This window comes from Triticum aestivum, chromosome 3B (genome assembly GCF_018294505.1).
Source record: "Triticum aestivum cultivar Chinese Spring chromosome 3B, IWGSC CS RefSeq v2.1, whole genome shotgun sequence".
NCBI lineage: Eukaryota > Viridiplantae > Streptophyta > Magnoliopsida > Poales > Poaceae > Triticum > Triticum aestivum.
In genome coordinates, this window is record NC_057801.1 from 89103931 (window position 1) to 89125740 (window position 21810).

Sequence of the window (21810 nt, forward strand, 5' to 3'; positions counted from 1 at the left end):
TAGTTTTGAGGGCGGTGGGTGGCATGTGGCTCTGATTAGCAAAGAGCTGGCAACCGACGCATCGTTGGACTAAGTCCTGAGCATCTGCCCGGGCTGTCGGCCAATAAAATCCTGTACGGAAGGCCTTGCCTACGAGTGCCCGGGCTGCAGCGTGGTGCCCGCCGAGTCCGGCGTGAATTTCAGCCAGGAGATTCCGCCCCTCCTCTTCGGAGATACACCTTTGAAGGACTCCGGTTGTGCTTTTCTTATAAAGTTCTCCCTCATGGACCTTGTAGGCTTTAGATCGCCGAACTATGCAGCGGGCCTCATTTTGGTCTTCGGGAAGTTCCTGCCGAATTAAGTAGGCTAGGAATGGTTCTGTCCACGGGGCAATTACTGCCATTATTTCGTGAGCTGAAGGTGTTATTTCGTTGGCTGAGCCGCCGATTGTGTCAGAATGGTCTGAGTTCGGTGATGCAGCTGGCTCCGGATTGTTATTTCCGGACTCCTCTTCCCATAACACGGATGGCTTGAAGAGCCGTTCCAGGAAGATGTTTGGAGGGACGGCGTCTCGTTTCACGCCGATGCGTGCTAACACGTCTGCTGCCTGGTTATTATCCCGGGCTACATGGTGGAATTCGAGTCCTTCGAACCGAGCTGACATTTTTAGGACGGCGTTGCGGTAAGCTGCCATTTTTGGATCTTTGGCATCAAAGTCTCCATTTACTTGGGATATTGCGAGGTTTGAATCCCCGCGCACCTCTAGGCGTTGAATGCCCATGGAGATTGCCATCCGGAGGCCATGTAGAAGGGCCTCGTATTCGGCTGCGTTATTGGAGTCCATGTACATTATTTGAAGTACGTATTGGATTGTGTCTCCAGTTGGGGACGTCAGGACGACGCCAGCCCCCAAGCCAGCCAACATTTTGGATCCGTCGAAATGCATGATCCAATTGGAGTATGCGCCGTACTCTTTAGGGAGTTCGGCTTCGGTCCATTCGGCGACGAAGTCGGCCAGAACCTGCGACTTTATAGCTCGCCGTGGTTTATAGGTTATGTCAAATGGTAAGAGCTCAATAGCCCATTTTGCAATCCTGCCCGTTGCGTCGCGATTGTTTATAATATCGTTGAGAGGTACTTCGGAGGCCACCGTTATGGAACACTCTTGAAAGTAGTGTCGCAGCTTCCGGGATGCCATGAACACCGCATATGCTATCTTTTGATAATGTGGGTACCGGGACTTGCATGGAGTTAGAACAGTGGATACGTAGTACACTGGTTTTTGAAGAGGGAATCTGTGCCCTTCTGTCTCTCGCTCGACGACGAGTACCGCGCTGACAACTTGATGTGTTGCTGCGATATATAATAACATAGGTTCGCCCAGGTTGGGCGCGGCCAGGACCGGATTTGTTGCCAGTATGGCCTTTATTTCTTCGAGTCCGGCTGTGGCAGCATCCGTCCATTCGAAATGTTCGGTGCGCCGGAGGAGGCGGTAGAGGGGCAGAGCCTTTTCTCCCAAACGGGAGATGAAGCGACTTAAGGCCGCTACGCATCCGGTTAGTTTTTGTATTTGCTTGAGGTCTTTTGGATATCCAATTGTGACAGAGCTCGGATTTTGGCCGGGTTTGCTTCAATTCCTCTACCGGATACGATGAAGCCCAAGAGCTTTCCGGTTGGTACGCCGAAGACGCATTTTTCCGGATTGAGCTTAATGTCATATGCTCGGAGGTTGTCGAATGTCACCCTCAAGTCTTCTACTAGAGTTTCGACGTGTTTGGTCTTGACGACCACATCGTCTACGTATGCCTCTACTGTTTTGCCTATCTGGGTAGCCAGACATGTTTGAATCATGCGCTGATATGTTGCGCCGGCGTTTTTGAGTCCGAAGGGCATTGTGTTGAAGCAGAATGGACCATATGGAGTAATGAATGCCATTGCGGCCTGGTCTTTCTCCGCCATCTTGATTTGATGGTATCCGGAGTATGCGTCGAGGAAGCACAATGAATCGTGCCCTGCGGTAGCATCGATGATTTGGTCGATGCGAGGGAGGGGGAAAGGGTCCTTTGGACAGGCCTTGTTAAGGTCTTTAAAATCGACGCAGAGGCGCCAGGATTTGTCCTTTTTTGGTACCATTACTAGATTGGCTAGCCAGTCCGGATGTTTTATATCTCTGATGAATCCGGCTTCTAAGAGTTTGGCTAGCTCTTCTCCCATTGCCTGTCTTTTGGGTTCGGAAAATCGCCGAAGAGCTTGTTTGACCGGCTTGAATCCTTTTAGGATGTTTAGGCTGTGCTCTGCCAGCCTGCGTGGGATTCCTGGCATGTCTGAAGGGTGCCAGGCAAAAATGTCCCAATTTTCCCGAAGGAATTCTCGTAGTGCGGCTTCGACATCAGGACTTAATTGTGCCCCAATGGAGGCCGTCTTTGTGGGGTCCGTTGGATGGACCTGAAATTTGACTATTTCGTCTGCTGGTTTAAAAGAGGTGGACTTGGACCTCTTATCGAGTATCACATCGTCCCTATCCACCGTGGAGCGCAGCGTAGTTAGTTCCTCTGCCGCTAGGGCTTCGGACAATGCCTCTAGGGCCAGTGCGGCTGTCTTATTTTCAGCGTGGAGTGCTGTATCTGGATCACTGGCAAGAGTGATTATCCCATTGGGTCCGGGCATTTTGAGCTTCATGTACCCGTAGTGGGGTATAGCTTGGAAGATTGTGAATGCCTCTCGCCCTAACAAAGCGTGATATCCGCTGCCGAATGGGGCCACTTGGAACGTGACCTCCTCGGACCTGTAATTGTCCGGTGAGCCGAACACTACATCTAGTGTGATTTTTCCTGTGCAGCGTACTTCTCGACTAGGGATTATCCCTCTGAAGGTTGTGCTGCTTCGCTCGATGCGGCTCCAGTCAATATCCATTTTTTGAAGGGTTTCCTCGTAGATGAGGTTTAATCCGCTGCCGCCATCCATGAGTACCTTGGTAAGGCGAAAGCCGTCCACTATCGGACTGAGGACCAATGCGGCTGGTGCTCTAGCTGTTCGGAATTTAGGTTCGTCGCTCGCATTGAAGGTGATAGCCGTGTCACTCCATGGATTTGCTGTTGCTACTTGGTAGACTTCGGCAAGGCTGCGGATTGTTCGTTTTCGCATGTTATTTGACGCGAAAGTCTCGAAGACTGTTAATACCGTACCGGTACTGCTGGGCTATTTGCCCGGGGCTAAAAAGCCTTCGCCACTTTTGGCCACCTGCCGTAGTATCCAACATGCTCGAAGGCTGTGTGTTGGAGTGGCGCCCTTCGTACTGTGGATTTTGTAGGGTCCGTTGAGCCAGCCCTCCAGTACGGTTCCATGCCCTTTAGGGGGTCTTTGCTTTTTGGTTTTTAACCCAGGTGCTTGAGTATGGCGCACCCTTTTACTTCGGACTAGGGTTGTGGTCAAGGCCGGACTGTCCCAAAACCTAGTTTCGGTGTTCCTAGCACTCTCTACCGCACAGTATTTTTGTATGATAGTCGCTACGTCGATGAAGCGTGTAACTTTGCGACAACTTATGGCGTTCATGATTCCCTTGTCCGTACAATTGTTGCAGAAAATTGAAATTGTGCTTTCTTCGCAGAAGTCCTTTATCATGTTCATAACCAGGAGGAATCTAGCCCAGTAATGATGTACTGTTTCATCGGGCTCTTGCCGTATTCGAGATAGATCGCTTATGTTTGGATGGGCGGGTGGAATCAAGTTCTGAACCCCGCCCAATCTGAGGCTCAAAGGCCAAGAAGTTTCCGGATTTGGAAGCTTGACTTGCTGGATGCTTTCCAACGGATCTAGTCCGATGCCTGACTCTAAGTTCAGTATTTGATTAGCGTCCGTCCCTTCGCGGGAATCCGGACATAGTTGGTTTTCAACGTAAAAGAAGGGTTGTCGCATTGTTCCTCTACCACGACAACATGGTGGGTGGCCTGAGGAGAGTTAATCTCTCTCAGATCGGGTTTAAGCCCAATCTGATCGTAGTCTGTAGCGACTCCCAGGGCGGCGATGCGATCCAAGAGCTCGTTTACAGAGGAGAGCTCAATCGGATCTAACTGCTCGGCGAATTCTGGGCTGACGTGAAGATTGCTTTTGATGACCTGAGAGGTCATCGTCGGAGCGGTGGCCGAACAGGCGGTCATAAGAAAACCACCTAGCCGGACAGTTTGGCCGGCGGCCAAAGCTCTCTTGACGACGGTGTCGTCTTTAAAGACGGGAGAAGGCATCCTTCCTGATCGCGACGGCACAGAGGAACTCTCAATGAAAGCATCAATGTCGGTGTCAAAACTGGCAGATCTCGGGTAGGGAGTCCCGAACTGTGCGTCTAGGCGGATGGTAATAGGAGACAAGGGACACGATGTTTTTACCCAGGTTCGGGCCCTCTTGATGGAGGTAAAACCCTACATCCTGCTTGATTAATATTGATGATGTGGGTTACAAGAGTAGATCTACCACGAGATCAAGGAGGCTAAACCCTAGAAGCTAGCCTACGGTATGATTGTTGTTCGTCTTATGGACTAAGGTCATCCGGTTTATATAGACACCGGAGAGGGCTAGTGTTACACAGAGTCGGTTACAATGGTAGGAGATCTACATATCCATATCGCCAAGCTTGCCTTCCACGCCAAGGAAAGTCCCATCCGGACACGGGCGAAGTCTTCAATCTTGTATCTTCATAGTCTTGGTGTCCGGCCGATGATGATAGTTCGGCTATCCGGACACCACCTAGTCCGGGACTCCCTCAAGGGGTGTGGCGTACCGCAAAACAGGACTCCACGGGCTACTGTTCATGCACCGTCGACCTCCTCCAGCCTACACGGGCTACTGTTCATCCATTGTCGACTTCCTCCAGCCTCCACCTGCGACTGTTCATCCATGAGCTCCTATTCATCCAGCCTACACCGCGCGCTACTCCATCGGCTACTGTTCAACCACCCCTCCACGGGCACCCCTCCACCGTCTACTGTTCATCCACCCCTCCACGAGGTCGTCCTGTTCATCCAGCCCACCACGGGGTCCTGTTCATCCAGCCCCAACCGGCTCGATCGATCGGGGTCCTGTTCATCCAGAGGCAACGTCACGGGTCCTGTTCATCCACTTCCACCGCTCACTGTTCATCCAACCCCCCCCCCCCCCCGCCCCGCAACGCTCACTGTTCATCCAGAGAGGCAGCATCGATCGGCTTCAGTTAGCAGCAGTAGCGAAGGAATCGATTGCTCGGGTTCAGTAACGCGTAGCCTGCAGTGCAATCGCTCGGGTTCAGTTAGAGCACAACGCCTCGCTCGGGTTTAGTTAGAGCCAACGCCTTGCACACACGCGCGTACATGTACGAGAGAAACGCGCATCGCTCGGCCCCCGACCACCCACCGTAACCGGGAACTCCCCGAATTTTCCTCGCCCTTGCTTCTATCATGGTTTTTTTCGTCATGGACGGCCCAAAGAATGTCATGCAGCTGCGTCTCCGGCCCGCCCAGGACGAAAAGCCCATTTTCTGTCATGATTTTTTGTCGTAGAAGTAGGAGTCCACCATATCTATGATGATACCGGGTTTTGTCACAATTATCGTCATAGAAGTGTCATATGTATGACAGAAAAAAATTTGATTCGGCCCAAAATGTCACGGATGTGTCTTTTTTTTTTTGTAGTGATGTGTAAAAATTCTGGATGAAATATGACATGTACAAAAAAATAAATTCATGGACTTTGAGGATGAATAGTATCATGTACTGAAAGCCTCAGATTTGTTTCTTTGCACAGCCCTCATTTCAATCGTATTTAATCCTGAAAAATTACAGCATGTACATTATGCCTCCATGTATATCTCTACTTTTTTTCAGAATTTTTGAAACGTAGAAATATGAATTATGAATTTTACAAATGGAGATCTCAATGGAGCTTGGTCTCCAAAAGCAGTTTTCGATCTATGCGCCTCTATTAAGAATCTTAGATACAACCAGCCTACAGCTGCAGCGTACAACTAATCCTCCATGCCGTTCCGTCAACACACTTAAAAGCTAGCCGCTAGCTCAAATTAATGACGGGTCCCTTGAACCAGTGCCTGGCACTCACGACCCACGACGTCAGGACGAGGATGAAGAGCCCGCCGACGGCGACCGGCGTGTAGTTGAGCGTGTCCCTGGTCACCGGGTACATCACCGGCAGCGAGAAGAGCACGGTGATGGTGACCACCCAGAGCACGGCCACCCACCCCACCAGCACGCTGTAGCGCCCGAGGTTGAAGGGTCCCGGCACGAAGTGCTTCCGCGCCAGCGTCACCCGGAAGAAGATGGGCAGCGCGTACGCGATGTAGAGCCCGATCGTGGCGATCGACACCATGGCCTGGAACGCCACCAGACTTCCCAGCGACTGCAATTTTCAATCGGTTTTTCAGAGCAGGACTAATTGCGGCAGTATTTAGTTGAACTACACCGGGCTGGGTGTCAGTCAAGAGGTTGGTGTATAATTACCGGCAACGCCATGCAGAGGGAGACGAAAGCCGAGAGCCAGACGGCGTTGATGGGCACCTCGTGCTTGTTCACTTTGTGCCACACGGATGACAGCGGCATCGCGCCGTCTCTCGAGAAATTGCATACGCCATCCTAGCCATCAAACACATGGAAATAGCGAGATTTCAGATCTAGCTATGTGCCGGTCCAGAAGTGCATGCAGATAACCCAAGAAGACGATGGTGATCACCTCGAGTTACTTGTGACGGAGCTCATGCCGCAGAAGTAAATGGCGACGGCGACGATCCCCAGGCAGACGATCCCGCCGACGCCGCTGCCGTAGCGGCTCTTGAAGGCCTGGCAGAAGACCTGGGCGATGGCGTTGTAAGAGAAATAACTTGGGAGACTACTCGACACCTCAAGGGGTGCGGCTATCTCAATATATATAAGTACCAAAGGGTACAATATACAAAGACTATATACAAGTCTACGTATACACATGTCTACATACATATACAGTCTAACACCCTCCCTCAATCTTAACTGTGTCCTGAAGTACAAACTAAGTTAAGATTGCGCCTACAGACTACAAACTGTGGTTGAGGAAGAGGCTTCATGAAGATGTCAGCAAGTTGATCCTTTGACGAGATGAACTTGTTGCTAAGTAGCTTCTGTGCAACACGTTCTCGAACGAAGTGATAGTCAACCTCAATATGTTTCGTCCGAGCATGAAACACAGGATTAGATGACAAATATGTAGCACCAATGTTATCACACCAAAGTACTGGGGATGAGCTGAGGAGACTCTCAACTCACGCAATAAGGACTGAACCCAAATGATCTCAGCCGTCGCATCAGCCACTGCTTTGTACTCAGCTTCCGTACTGCTGCGAGACACCGTAGCCTGCTTGCGAGCATTCCAAGCAACTAAGTTAGAACCAAGAAACACTGCATACCCCCCTCCCCCCCGTGGATCGCCGGTCATCAGGACTACCAGCCCAGTCTGCATCCGAAAAGGCTGAGATCTCAGAAGATGGCGCAGGTTGGAGGAGCAAACCATGAGAAGCAGTGAGACATACATAACGCAGGATACGCTTCACAGCTGACCAATGAGATGTCCTGGGTGCATGAAGAAACTGACAGACACGGTTGACTGCATACGAGACATCTCGTCTGGTGATAGTAAGATACTGCAGACCTCCAACAAGACTGCGGTACTCAGTGGCATCATCAGGTGAAAGAGGATCTCCATCAAGAGCAGACAACCGATCAGTGGCAGACATCGGAGTACTGGAAGGTTTACACTTCAACATACCAGCACGACGCAACAGATCAAGAGAATACTTCTTCTGAGTAAGAGTTAATCCAGCAGAAGACCATGAAACCTCCAGTCCAAGAAAGAAGTGTAGAGCACCTAGATCCTTGACAGCAAAATCACCACTCAAAGCATCCACAAGACGATCTGCAGCAACATCTGAGGAACTGATGAGGATTATATCATCAACATAGACCAGCAAATACATCGTAACCTCAGGTCGCTGAAGAAGAAACAGTGATGTGTCAGCAGTGGAGGGAATAAACCCAAGTGCCTGCAGAACAGAGCCAAGACGTGCATGCCATGCACGGGGAGCCTGTTTGAGCCCATATAGCGCCTTGACAAGACGACAGAGATGGTGAGGACGTTCAGGATCCACAAACCCTGGCGGCTGTCGCATATAAACCTCCTCCTCCAGAACTCCATGCAAGAAGGCATTTTGCACATCAAGTTGACGAAGGAACCATCCTCGAGTGACACCAAGGGACAGCAGCAAACGAATAGTAGTGGGCTTGATAACTGGACTGAATGTGTCTTCATAATCAAGACCATACCTCTGTTTGAAATCCTTGGCAACTAGCCTTGCTTTGTAGCATTCAATGGAGCCATCAGCATTTCTCTTGACCTTAAACACCCATTTAGAATCAATGATGTTGATCCCAGATACAGGAGGAACAAGCTGCCACGTGTCATTCTTCAACAACGCCTGGAACTCCTGTTCCATTGCAGCACGCCAGTGAGGAATGCTCGGGGCAACCTGAAAGTGGCGAGGCTCAGCAGTAGGATCCTCAGCAGCATGAGCCATACAAGCAGCGAGTCACGCGACAGTCCCATCAGTATGTATCTTTGGCTGGAACACTCCTGTCTGGCTGCGTGTGCGAGCTCGAGGAGCAGCAGCAGGTGGCTGCAATACATGACTTGACTCGGGCGACAGAGGCGAGGACGAGCCAGCCGACGTGGACGAAGACAGAGGCGAGGCCAAGCCACCCAAGCTCACGCCAGAACCTGCTAGTGCTAGAGAACCAGGCGGCGTTGTGCCCGGCGAGACCGGCCCATCCGAAGTCAGACCCGGCACCCACGAGGTGGCGCCTGGGCCACGCGAGGAGGCGACCGGCCTAGGAGATGCCAGCACTGAGGCAGGGTCGGGGGACGCCTGCGAGGCGAGCGGGGGCAACGACGCCCGTGAGGCGAGCGGAGGCGATACCCGAGGCGAGGGCGATGCCCGCGAGATGGCTGCGGGTGCAGCCTCCACGGGTCGATGGGCGCCGCCCGGTATGCATGCCCCATGCAGAAGACCGACGTCCAGGTCCGGGGCTTCCGTCGGTGGCTGTTCTTCAAGGAGCTCAAGACGAGCACCGCGTCCAACACCTGCAGCATGGTTAGGAAGCAACACAGGAGCATATGCAACATCTACAAATTGATCAGGCGAAGGTGTGGCAGAAGAAACGTCCGGTAGAGGAGTGATAGAGTTGTTCGGAAGTGCACGAAAAGGGAACACATTCTCATCAAACACAACGTCACGAGAGATGTAGACGCGATTGGTGGGAACATGTAGGCATTTGTACCCTTTGTGAAGGGAACTATACCCAAGAAAAACACACTTTTTTGACCGAAACTCTAACTTATGTTTGTTATACGGACGTAAATGAGGCCAACAAGCACACCCAAAGACTTTGAGAAAGGTGTAATCTGGAGTTTCGTTGAGCAAGAGTTCAAGTGGAGTTTTCATATTCAGAAGTCGTGAGGGCAGCCTATTGATCAAAAAACAGGCAGTGGAGAAAGCATCACTCCAGAACCTAAAGGGAACGGAGGCATGAGCTAATAAAGTAATACCAGTTTCTACAAGATGATGATGCTTATGTTCAGCGGTCCCATTCTGCTGATGTGTATGAGGACAAGACACATGATGTGTGATCCCAAGTTTGTTAAAAAACGAGTTGAGGTTATGATATTCACCCCCCCCCCAGTCGGTTTGAACATGAATAATTTTCTGACTAAGGAGACGCTCAACATGTGCTTGAAACTGTAGAAAAACATCAAACACATCAGACTTTTTCTTAATAAGATAAAGCCAAGTAAACCGACTATAAGCATCAATGAAACTAACATAATAATTGTGGCCACTGAGAGATGTTTGGGCATGACCCCACACATCAGAAAACACAAGCTCAAGAGGATGTTTCACAACACGACTAGACTGTGAAAACGAAAGTTGGTGACTCTTGCCTTGCTGACAGGCATCACAAATAGTTTCAGCAGTTTTATTTGACACAACTGGTAGTTCATGGCGATGCAACACATGACGAACTATAGGAGCGGCAGGATGACCAAGGCGCGCATGCCAATGTGTTGGAGACACACGAACACCACTGAACGCTTGAGAAGAAAGCTGCATAGAAGGTGCGGTTGGCGCGTCAAGTGCGTACAAGCCACCGCGAAGACGACCGCTAAGCAGAACGGCCCTCGTGTCCTGATCCTTGATAAAGAAACGAAAAGGGTGAAACTCAGCAAGGACATTATTATCACGAGTAAGTTGTGGAACAGATAACAAACTACGTGAAGCAGTGGGAATACGAAGAACATTAAAAAGATGCAGTTTACGTGAGTTGTGTGCAAGAAGTGATGTCTGACCAACATGAGAGATGCGCATACCTGCTCCATTAGCGGTGTGCACCTGATCATGACCACGATATGGCTCCTGAGTGGAGAGCTTGCCCATGTCATTGGTGAGGTGGTTCGTAGCTCCCGTGTCCATGTACCATGTAGGATCAATGGAGTAAGACGGAGTGCGGCCATGGTCATGACTCGTCACTGCGGCGGCAGCCTGCTTGTCATTCCCTTTGCCATTGTTGCCGAGCCCAGGAAGTCTTGCTTGTAACGACGATGACAGCGAGACGCAATGTGGCGCTCAATGCCACATACCTGATAGGCCTGCTGAGCCCCGCAAGAAGAACAGCACGCCACCGGCCGGTTGCCACCCGTGATGGTTGGAGCATTGCCCCGCGAGGCCGGTTGTGAAGATGGCGCCGGTCGACCCCCCGAAGATGACGTCCGTGGGGGTTTGCCACGAGTCGCGGCATTGGCGGAGGAAAAATCGGGGGAGGCGCGGCGCGCCTTAATGCGCTGTTCACGACCAAGGAGTCGTGCATAGAGCTCCCGAGGTGGGAGCGGATCATCACGGCCATGGACATTCTCAACGAGGTTGTCATAGTCATCATCAAGCCCGTTAAGCACGAAGGTGGTGAACTCCTCATCCTGCAGTGACTGGCCAACTGAGGCCAACGTGTCGGCGAGACCCCGCATCTTGTTGAAGTAGTCCGTGATGCTGAGGTCACCAAGCTTAGTCTCACCCAGCTCAGTGTGTATAGAGTGAGCACGCGCCTGAGACTGAGAGGCGAAACTGGTGTGAAGCGCCGCCCATGCTTCTCGGGACGTAGCGGCAAAGATGACCATCGACGAGACGCTCGGGGTGAGCGAGGACTGAATGGCGGAGAGGATGGCCTGATCCTGGGCCACCCAGGTGTGATATGCCGGGTGATGAGGGGGCGGACACGGGATGGATCCGTCAACATAGCCTTCCAGATAGCGGCTCCACAGAAGAGGCAGCACCTGGGCACGCCAGGACAGGTAGTTGTCCGTCGTGAGCTTCACCGGTAGCAGATGCGAGAAGTAGAACGGCGCCGGCACCGCGGTCAGATCGGTATGAGCTTGCGGCGGTGCATAGGGACCCATTGACGAGGCCGCCCCGGGATGCGCCGAAGACGCCGCGTAGGGCGGATAGTATCCTGGGGGTTCGGCCACCAGAGGAGCGTAGGAAGCTGCACCCGGAGCCCCATGCAGCGGTGCAGCCGCAGCCCCTTGCGACGCCGCGCCGGGCTGGTGCAGCGCCGAGTGAGAAGTCGGCGGGGGAGGCGGGTAGGGCAGGAGCGACACCGGGTAGTGGGTCGTCGGGGGCGCCGAGTGCGGCGACGCACCGTAGAGGTAGGACGTCGGGGCGCCGTAGCCCGACGGCGGGGCGCCGTAGCCCGGCGGCAGGGCGCTATAGCCCGGCGGCGGTGCGCTGTAGTGCGGCGCCGGATAGGATGACGACGACGGCGGCCCGCCGTGGACAGGGCCAGCGACACCGCCCTCAGAGGGATCAACCTCGATCGCCTGGGAGACCCGATCGCCCGGAGATGAAGACGACGGGGAGGCACCGTAGGCCATCGCAAGAGGCTGCGAGGCGTGGAACGGTGAGGTAGGAGCAAGGGCCGGCGCCGAGGCGGCGGCGGGAACGGAGACAGAGATCGGCGCGGCGGCGGCGGCGGCGGCAGCGGCGGCGATGACGGCAGCGGAAGATATCGTAACCTAATTTGATACCATGTAAGAGAAATAACTTGGGGGACTGCTCGACAACTCAAGGGGGTGCGGCTATCTCAATATATATAAGTACCAAAGGATACAATATACAAAGACTATATATGAGTTTACGTATACACACGTCTACGTACATATACAGTCTAACAGGCGTACCCTCCAGCTTCATTGTCAGGGCTCAGCAGGGAGGGTATGTCCTTGACGGCGAAGGTGACGCCGAGTATGTATCCCCAGCCGACCATTATCGATATGCCGATGGCGCTGATGATCCCGATCGGGCCGTTCTTGTCTGCGTTCTTGGTCTCCTCCGTCTGCGTGCATGAGCAAAAAGCGTTACTAACCAACCTGTCATAAGTTTTAACAAAGATGGTGAGCGAGATTGGTGGCTGGCTTAGCTTAATTACCATATGCGCCGACGCGTCGTATCCTAAGAGCGTGTACTGGCTCATGAGGAGCCCCAGGAGAAAGATGTAGAGATGGCTGTGTATTCCAGCGCTGTTGTCGGTGTTGAAATTGGTGAAGACGAACTTGGCACTGGCTCTCTCCGTAGCAACAGCCGGCACAGCAATCATCAGGACAAAGACACCTAGTACAAAGTACAAACGATCTAATTATTCGCTACCTACAATGAGAATCAAATTGAATTGTATCGAATCAAATTGAACCGTATCGAATCAAATTGAATCGTATCGAATCGAATCTGATGGCGAAAAGAGAGAGACCTACCTAGCATGTTCCAAGCCGCCGCAAACTGGCCAAAGAAGGAGAGCCATGCAATGGGGAGGCTGTTGATGACGGCGTGGCTGAGCAGGATGGCGGCATGGATGGCGATGACCTCGATCGTACTTGGACGCCAGGTACCCTCCTCCGTTGTTGCCGCCGGTGCTCAGCAGGATGATCACCTGGATCAGCTGCGCTAGCGAGTAGTCCACACTGGTTGTCACTGCCCACTGCAAAATACTCTCTCTCGTCGCTTCAGAGTTCAGAGTGAATGAGAAAACACACAGACAGACAAAGGTTCAGAGAGTTACCTGTCCAACGATGTTAAACCTGAATGCATGCAATTGCATCGGAGGGAGTAGACAACAAACATCACATCATTAGAGGCTGTCTGCCTGTCTCAAAACAAATAATTGACCGGAATGGTTCTTGTATTGTCCCTAGACTAGAAGAACCATAATGGTTATAAAAAAAATAGAAGAACCATACATACTATAGGGAAAGTATTAGGTGATACCATTAGGACTGAAAAAAAAGCTCGAAGCTCGCGAGCTAAACGAGTAGCTCGTGACTCGGCTCGAACTCGAAGAATAACGAGTCGAGCCAGCTTTAGTTTAAGATCGTTTATATACCGAGTTAAACGAGCCAATCTCACGAGTACTCGTGTAACTTGTTAGCCTCTGTACAAGTGATCAGCCATGCATCCCGTGTCCTAGGCGCACGACACAAGGCCCAGCCACACAAGGCACCTTAATAATATGATAAAAAAAATATTACTTGCGAATGTAAAATGTAGACGGGTCAAAGCACGCAAAGTGGAGCGAGCACATGAACACAAGACAAAAAGATCCACGTCACGCTGTTAAACAACGTCAAATGTAGACTGGCAACTTTGATTCCATCTGATTGGATGGAACAAAGAAAAAGGATTATTCCAATTTCTATCCCGATTCTGATTGTCACAGGATCTGCCAGCTAAGACGGTTGTGGAAATGTCGTTCGAGAAAGAAAGAAAGAAATAATGGGATCCTTTGAGCGGCGCACGTGCAGTGCAGCATAGACTCTTCCAGCTTGAGTCCAGATAACGCCCATTCAATTCAGCCGCTAATTTTTGCACTCTACTCCCTCCGTTCCTAAATATTTATCTTTATAGAGATTTCAACAAGTGACTACATACGGAGCACAATTAGTGAATCTACACTCTAAAAATATGTCTATATACATCCATATGTGATAGTCTATTTGAAATCTCTAGAAAGACAAATATTTGGGAACGGAGGGAGTATTTTCAAGGAGAAGCATGTGCAGTCGCCTCAAAATTCGCCATGTCAGACTTACGCCCCCTCCGAGAAATTCTAGGCTTTTTTTTTACGTAGCTAGTCTCTGTCCCCTTATTCATACCCCTAGTACTAATTGTCAGGATCATAACCCTGACACCCACCACCCCAACGACGCACCACAACCTACAAATGCAAACCCTAACTACAGAACGGAGGAACGGCCCCCCTCCCTCCTGCCGCCGGAGCAACAGCGGGGGGGAGGAGGGGGAGGGGGCCAGTGCCCTCGCCAATGGAGATCAGTGGGAAAAGAGATCGCCTCCCTAGTCGCCTCCTGGCGGCGGCTAGGGTAAGAAAATGTTTCGTCTGTTGCTACCCGATCTGCATGAACTCAATCGATCCTCTCCCTCTCGGACTTGTTAGTTAGACTCATATTCTACTTCTTTCCATGGCCGGCCCACATGTACATAAAAAAAGATTTCTCCACGCCTTTCATTATTTTTTCATTTTTTATATGGCACAAAGCAAAGTATCTTTTCCAAAGTACGATTTCCATTTTTGGAACAAAGTACATATGCAGGCGCTCATATATATGCCCATAAACTCACCCGTATGAACACACACGCATATCCTACGCCTGCGAGTACCTGCGAGAGACTGGAGCCGACATATCATCTTAAGATTAACGAAGTCACCACAAGCTCCTCGTAGTCAACGAGAACGTCTCCTCCCTTTGAAGACGCATTGCAAGAAATCCTAAAATAAATCTAGGAATAATTCAATCTCAGGAATTGAGCCCTGGTGGGCTAGGAATACCACTGTCCTCTTAACCATCCAACCACAAGTTGATTCGCAATTACGGTTTCCTTCTTGCATTCGGCTAGGGAGGGCTTCCTGGTATACGTATCATATTTGGTATACGGCTAGGCCGGGCTTTCTATTTGCCATTCGGCGGACAGAGAAACGAGATTGGAAAACTGTGGCCTATGCACCCTTTGCACAAGGGGCAACGAGACGGCCGCACACCTTTTCTATGAATGTCGGTACACGATACGCATCTGGAGAATGGTCAAGGCGTGGATTCCCTTACCATGCTTGTCTGCTGGGTCATTTGGAATGAGAGAAACGCTAGAATCTTCAAAAAGAAATAAACTCTACCATACTACACTCTCAAACTTATCCATGACGAAGCCAAACTTTGGGTCACCGCTGGAGCTAGGCACTTGAGTCTCATCATGCCGCGAGAGTAGTTGCGGTGGATTTGTTGTCGGAAGGATTATGTTGTGGAGCCATTATTTTGTACTCTAAAACTCTTCTCCTTAATAATTAATTAATGAGGCAAGTCTTTTGTCTCTGTTTCAAAAAAAATGTTTTTTGAGCATCTAAAAGCGTCTTATATTTATTTTTTTGAAAATAATAGTCATAATGCGTCGTATGTATATACTATCGTCAATGTAAAATCCGTGCAGGTGGAGAGAACGGTAGAACCCATGTGGCAGCGACTATTCATATGTGACCCGTGTATATAGATTTACTTAAGCATGTGTAACCATGCAAGACAACAATTGTTTTTGGTTATATTGTTATAATTGTATATGTGAGTAATTATTTGTGTTGGCTTTTATAAGTGCGGAAGTATCCAATGAAAACGTCCGTTCTGTGAATCCAGGAGGATAGTTTTGAAGTTTTCACTGAATGAGCGTTTTTATTGGATACTTTGCCTCTATGTAATGGCATAAGTGGGAGAACTACATTTGGAGCTCAGCCTCCATGGAGGTCTAACAAAAATCAAAATTCACACATTTTGGTTTAAAAATAAAAAAAATTGTTCAAGTACACAAATATGTGATGTGTATGTGTGTAAAATTTTAGAATTAAATACCTTGAGATGCGATATGTGCAAAAAGAACAAATTCGTGGACTTTTGGGATGAATAGTACCATGTGTTGAAAAGCCATGGGTTTTTTTTTTTGCACAACACTCATTTCGACGTGTTTCGTCCTGAAAATTTACACATGCATGTATTATGCCTCCATGTATGTTGGTATTTATTTCGGAGTTTTTTGAAATGTAAAGATATGAATCTCGAACTTTTCAAAAACCGGCCTCCATGGAGGCCGAGCTCCAAACCAATTTTCACATAAGTGGCTAATATAGAAGTAGGTGTTTTGGTTACTTTGGTTTCTTTTTTTCTTTTACAATGGCAGGGATTGGTAAATTCTGAGTAACAGGGGTTCTATAGGTCATTTTTTTCTCGAGGGAAATTGTAGATAAGTTAGAAATATGTGTGTGACGTAAAGAAAATATTGAAATATGTGTGATCTAATGACTTGTTATTAAGGATGGTTATAGTACACAAAATCCTTTTATCAAGATAATTTATGAATTTTCTTTTCACGCATCGGAGTCAATATGAAAAATCTAAAATGGACCCTTATAATTAGGGAAACGAGGCACTTGCGTGCACAAACGTGATGGATCTATACCTGGCCATCGCTCGGGCCGGGCCTCGGGCCAAGCCTGACCAAGCCCACCACAGAAATCCCAGGCCCGGGCCCGGGCCAGCCCAGGCATCGGGCCTAGAAATCAGGCTCAAGCCCGGCACATCAACGTAAAAGCCCGTCGGGCCTCAGGCCTCGGCCCGGGCCTCTTCGTTAACTCGCAAATATGATAGGCCCGGACCAGCCCGTCCTTCGGGCTCAATATCTAGGCCTAGGCCCGGCCTGTGAGGAGGGTCAGGCCAGGCTTTTTCAGGCCGGGTCGGGTCAGGCCGGGTCGGGCCGGGCTGCCCATGGCCAGGTATAGATTTTTTTTTTTTGAAACGGAATGGCCAGGTATAGATGGATCTCTTCTTCATCTAACCCACGTGCATGCAGTCGGACAAGATGTCTTTGTCAAATATAATGGTGATTGGACAGCTTAACAAGCTTTGACACGTACATCCACCAAACCGAACAGTTCGCTATGCTTACTCGAAATGATTTATATCATTAACTAACATGTAAGCTGGGGCCGTGCACGCTCATATGATGTCTATAAAAGGGAGTGAAGCTTCAGTAACATCTCACACCTCGCTCACACATCTCGCCAATCTTCGAGAACGGTACAATATATACAATCTTATCAGGCTTTTAGCTACGGCTGTCATGGCTTTCGCTAATGGTCTCAAGTTAGCTGCCCTGTGTGTGTTGGTCCTGACTGTGGGCCAACTGATGGCAGTTGCTGATGCGTCGGCTCCACTCATGCAGTCTGTAGAGCAGGAGCGCTCAACCTTCGAGGATTGCCCCTGCAGCCCAGATAAATTGTGGTGTTGCCTCCGAGCAAGCGGAGTCGCAAAACCCTTCAAGGATTGCCCCTGCAGCCCTGATAAATTGTGGTGTTGCCTTAAAGCAAGCAGAGTCGCAAAACCCTCCGAGGATTGCCTCTGCAGTCCTCGTACCAGGTTTTGTTGCCTTCAAGCAAGCGAAATCCCAAAAGCCTCCGAGAATTGAACTAAAATCTTCAGGAGGGGGCCAGACGGTAAGAGATGAACATTAAGACGTACGTATGGCTTGAACTTGAAGCATCATTTTCTTTGAGTTCCATCCATGTCTACATCTTTTATGTGTATTGTATGTGGTCGCATGTCATGCGGTGTGTCTAACTAAAGAATAAATATGTAAGCTCCAAGGAAGATAATCGTCTTGGAGATGCATATGCGATGTGCATATGCCAGTTTATTGTTGGGTTGGTGTTGTAGCAATTATATGTTGTTTTCAAGTGTTTATCTATCTTGCTCTCAATAAATAAATAAGTTGAATCTGCTGCCCCATGGATTTGTCCTATCAATACAAAAATTGAATCAATCTGTTGTTGGAAATTTATCGAGAATTGTCTGAATTAATATCTTTGTGATAGACCGAGAGAGCAAGGGGGGCTCACTGTAATTGGTCGATAATTTCGAGGGATGTTTGGGGGGTATATAAAGCCATCAGACACAAGAGGCCAGAGGGGGAGCCCTAGGGTGCGTAGACGCCCCTCGGACGCCCTTGGGCCTGCAGGGGCCTACAGGGGCGCATAGGCACCCTAGGCCACCCAGGGGTTGGGCCTTGGCTCCAATGCCTGTTCAGGCATCCTAAGCTATAATATTTTTATCTTTTTGGAATCTTTCGAGGCCCCACAATATATTTTTCCTGAAATTCAGAAACAGCAGAAAACTTGAACTGGCAGTGAGCGTTTATTAGTTCCTGAGCAATCTTTTGCGCAACTGAAATATAATAGGCATGAAATGTATACAAATTATAAATACATTAGATACGTATGAGCGTCCCAAAACTCAATCCATGCTCGTCCCCGAGAGTTAAGATGATAAGAAAGATAATTTTGTGTGTGCGAATGCTACCTTTCATGAACTTAATTCTCTGATGCAAACTCTTTTGGTGAGTCGAAATAAACAGTAAAGACATTTCAACAATTGTTTATATTAACAATCTTCAACTATCTCAATGCATACAAAGAAGTCCCACATATTCTTTGATAAACAAATGCATCAAGTCAATATCATCATTGGCAAAGGTCAAAAAAACGTCTATATTTATTGAGAACACAATAACCCACTTCTAGGCTAGCCATCAACGCTTCTGCTTCAGTACAACCCTCCATACCCCTTCATAATAAAGGATAGGTCTGTTTTATAACAAAATATGCCTGCGATAATTTATTTTTTTGAGACAGCCCGCGACAATAAACAGCGGCTAGCAGTAGCCTGGGCCGGCCCAACAGAAAGTCGGTGATAATTTATTTTTTTCAGACAGCCCGCAACAATAAACAGCGGCTAGCAGTAGCCTGCGCCGGCCCAACAGAAAGTCGTCTTTCTGAAACACAAGAAAATCCTACAAATAATAGGTGCATGCGAGAGGTATTGAACACATGACCTTGCACTCTCAAGGAAATGAGCCAACCAGTAGACTAACCCAACTATAAGAACAAATGAGTAGCGCAGAGTCTTAAGACTATCAGCAGCCACATAATTAAACATTTTTGTAGAAATTTGAATGTGACTTTTTTAAACACAAAAAAAATCAAAATTATGCTCCTTTTTGAAAGAAAAAAAGGTGCGTGCTACCCAGGATTTGAACCTGCGACGTGCTTCTTAGGGCCAGTTATTTTGATCGAATTCTGAAGAATTACTGCCCAGAGAATCACAATCGCAAAAGAACTCGTTTCTGCCCCAGGAATCATCTGAGAATTATCAGAATCAGTAGTGCAATCCAAAAGCACCCCCCACCCATAATTCTGGCAATTCTGCGAGCTCCCGCAAAACAAAACGATTCGCTGCTGGTGTCTACCCCTGTTCGAGCGTCATATTACACGTACACTGCCACTCGGGCCAGACGCCTGTCGCCCAGATCTCACCTTCCTCGCCGGAGCTCGGCCAGCCCTCGCCGGAGCTCGCCCCAGGCCGCCCTCGCCCGAGCTCGCACGACGCCGGAGCTCGGCCAGCCCTCGCCCAAGCTCGCCCCAGGCCGCCCTCCGAGCTCGCCCCAGGCCGCCGCCCCGATCTCGGCCATCCCTCACCGGAGCTCGGCCATCCCTCTCCCCAGGCCGCCTCTTCCCAACTGACTACTCGGCCCCAAATCCTCTCAGCTCACCGCGGCGAGCAGGAAAGCAGAGCAGCAACGCTCACCGGAAGGAAAGAGCAGTGCTGCTTGCCATTGCCATGGTCGCGTCTCCCCTCTGTCTTTCTTCTCTGTTCTGTCTCCTCTCTTCTCTGTCTCTTCTCTGTAATTTTGTCCAATGTTGTGACTAGGAATCTGAACTCTTATCTCCGTAAAAATACCATTGGATGCTAGCAGTTATCTGAATTTACAATCTTCAGTCTGGGCAGCACCTATTTGTAATGCAGTAAAAAAAATTGTATGCTCACTTGTTTGCTAAATTGTATGGATTGATGGCTCATCTGATATTTATTTTATATTGTAATATTAGACATGAAAATGTCCGAAATAACCAAGTGTTAGCAATTCAACCCTCACATCAATATAGGGGCATTACAGACATTTCGGCACACAACTCATACAACAATCACAGGCTAGAAATACGGAAAAGAACTGGACAGTCAATTCTGTGGGCAGACGATTCTGTGGGCAATTTTCAGAATCGTAATTCTCTAGAATTATAGGGCGAAAAGAACTGGCCCTTAAGATTTCAACGCCATAACCACCCGACCAACTGACCTGAAGTGTTCATACTAGTTTGTTCGGCCTTTTCTTCCTTTTTCTTCGTTTTTTCTCTGTCCCTTTTACCTTTCTTTCGAAGTCACGAACTTCTCATTTTGCAAAAGATATTCTTGAATTTTTTTTTTCAAATTTGTGAAGTTTTTTTTAGAAAGTAGATGAACATTCTCAAAATCCCGATGAATTTTTTTTCAAATTCGTGAATTTTTTCTAGAAATTAGATGAACTTTTTTCAGAATGGATGAACTTTTTTCAAATTAAATGATTTTTTAAATATTTTGTGAACTTTTATCAAAATTGATGATCATTTTTTCAAATTCATGATTTTTTTAAACCGATGAACTTTTATCAAATTTGTAAACATTTATAAATTTTAATGAACTTTTTTGAAAATCAGTGAACTTTTTAGAATCCGTGAGCATTTTTATTTTTGAATTTTATTTTTTTGAATTTTTGAAAAAGAATCTCTGAAGTCAATGGTTGTCTAGATGAGCGCTTGTGTCTGTACTGATGTTCAAAAGAAAAAGATAACGGCACTAAAAACAGACAAATAACAAAAATGTTATCTTGCTGATGTTCCCTGCGAGGGATGTCTGAGCGAACGCCCCAGCGACTTTAGATGCAAGGCACCAATCTTGATTCTCACCAATATTTGTAACCACGTGTACTATCGCTCGTTCACGTATACATTTTTTTTGCTGCAGATGAGTTTTTTTTTTTAAAAAAGAGGCTGAACTTCCTCGGTTGCACATCACTAAATGCACACAACTATCTTTATTAAATTGTTATTATTTAACAAAGATCTGACAAGAACATATATCAAACAAATCGTAGCCACCACATACACCTACAAACTCGATAATAGGGAATGCCCTCATGCCCCATCATCTAGAACCAGGGCCACCGCCAATCTGCCAGCATGACGTACCAGGAGCAACCATCCATTGCAGGAGACCCAAAGCGTACATCACATGCACACGTCTGAGAAGCCATCACCACCTTCGAACCGATGACCCATCTCCATGAAAAAGATCCGGATTACCCTTGCTAGGCCGGCTAGCCGGCAACGCCGCCATGACTCCAAACACCGCTCGCCTTGAGCCCATCCATCCAAACATATCTATCGTCGGGACTCTGCTACACCATATGCCATCGAGGCCAACCATTGTCGATACGGTAGATGCCACGCCGCTCCACCTACAAACCATTTCATGCCGAGTCTAAATCACCAGCAACTCCACCACCATAAGCAGTCCCTGAATGATGCCTTCAAGAAGGAACATGACACGCAACTGTCGTCGTTCGCCCAAAGCATAGGAACAGACACTTTCGTTTGCATCATGCATGGAGGAGGTGAGAGGGAAAGGATCCACACCGAAACCTCCACGAACGGGATCAGGACCATAGGGCGTCGATTTTGGTGAGGCCACGACATCGGACTGCAATTTCCCTCAGATCCATGCCCGCCCGTCAGATCCGTCCATCCA

At 48.8% G+C, this 21810-nt stretch overlaps 1 pseudogene; it reads right to left on the reverse strand.

Annotated features, from left to right (window-relative positions):
• Window positions 1–5734: 5734 nt before the first annotated feature.
• Window positions 5735–19657, reverse strand: LOC123067352 (amino-acid permease BAT1 homolog; annotated as a pseudogene).
• Window positions 19658–21810: the final 2153 nt, after the last annotated feature.